The sequence below is a fragment of the Cyprinus carpio genome, unplaced genomic scaffold, assembly GCF_018340385.1.
Source record: "Cyprinus carpio isolate SPL01 unplaced genomic scaffold, ASM1834038v1 S000003565, whole genome shotgun sequence".
NCBI lineage: Eukaryota > Metazoa > Chordata > Actinopteri > Cypriniformes > Cyprinidae > Cyprinus > Cyprinus carpio.
The window spans coordinates 1-1,274 of NW_024876251.1; the positions used below are offsets into that span (position 1 = coordinate 1).

Here is a 1,274-nt window from a genome sequence, read left to right on the forward strand (position 1 = left end):
CAAGCACTGATGGTCAAAAGCTAACAGGTTCCACCGAGATTTGAACTTCGGATTGCTGGATTCAGAGTCCAGAGTGCTAACCGTTACACCATGGAACCAATCAGCAGCAGGGGGCGTCTGCCCTTCTGCAGTGTAGAAAAAAGACTCAGTAGGAGAGACTGAGAAAAGCAACTGACCAGTGAGCATCAGATCGGAGACCCTAAAGGACTGCAGGCTCCACACTGCCGAAACCCGGGATCGAACCAGGGACCTTTTAGATCTTCAGTCTAACGCTCTCCCAACTGAGCTATTTCGGCATTGGCCGAAGCTAACGGTTTAACCTAACGCAACCCGCAGGTAATAGGCCAAGCAGAAGATGAGACGCCGATATTGATAGACATCATGTACCTAACAATGCTGTACTTGTCAAAGAAAGCAGGACCTAAAGCAACAGCCTCAAAAAAAAGCTTCGCTTCAAGCTGCAGAGGAGCCTCTGGTCCAGGATTTTGAAACCCTAGACCTCTCTCAAAACCTCTTTCTGACATATTCTCCACGCAGCGCAAGCCCATCTGGAGCCATCTCAGAAACAACACCTCTTTCAGTTCAGGGTGTTTATCCCAGTGGTTCCTCACCATTATCCCTGGGAGGCCCCACAACACTAAAGTAGCTTCTTATGTCTCTCAATCAAACACACCTGGGATTCAGATCATTAGCTCATTAGTAGAGACTCCAAGACCCAGAAATGGGTGTGTCAGACAAAGGGAGAGATGCAAAAGCTTCAATGTTGGGGGACCCTCCAGGAAAGAGGTTGAGAACCACTGCTTCCAGCCCGCCAGAGCTAAATGGTGGGACCAAGTGTGAATTGCAGGAGAGGAACTAAGAAGGAGCTCCAAAAGGCTGGGGCTCGTCTGGGATTTGAACCCGGGACTCTCGCACCCTAAAGCTTGAGAATCGCCTAGACCAACAGCGAAGAGCCACTGGGCATTCCAGCAGTCTTGTCTCTGTCAAGAGAGGGCTCATGCAACTGGCTTGATTTCAGAGAAACTTGATTTTGGTATAATTGCGCTAGAATCGTATTTACCTTTCTCGGATTAAAAATGTTGATTAAAATGTCCACAACAAAATATACGAGCTGAATTAAACAGCAGAACGGTTAAAGGAGGCCACTGTGGCACTCCCTTTTAAGACACGCTGCCACAGAGAAGGTTGTTGCGTAGGCTGCAACTTGCCAAGCACTGATGGTCATAAGCGAGCAGGTTCAAAGGATTCAGAATCCAGAGTGCTAACCGTTACAC

At 48.3% G+C, this 1,274-nt stretch overlaps 2 non-coding genes across 2 annotated transcripts; both read right to left on the reverse strand.

The window, feature by feature from the left end:
- Positions 1-25: 25 nt before the first annotated feature.
- On the reverse strand, positions 26-98 carry trnaq-cug. Its single transcript has one exon. It is a non-coding gene; the product is annotated as a tRNA-Gln (tRNA).
- A 124-nt stretch (positions 99-222) lies between these two features.
- On the reverse strand, positions 223-296 carry trnaf-gaa. Its single transcript has one exon. It is a non-coding gene; the product is annotated as a tRNA-Phe (tRNA).
- Between the last annotated feature and the right edge of the window lie 978 nt (positions 297-1,274).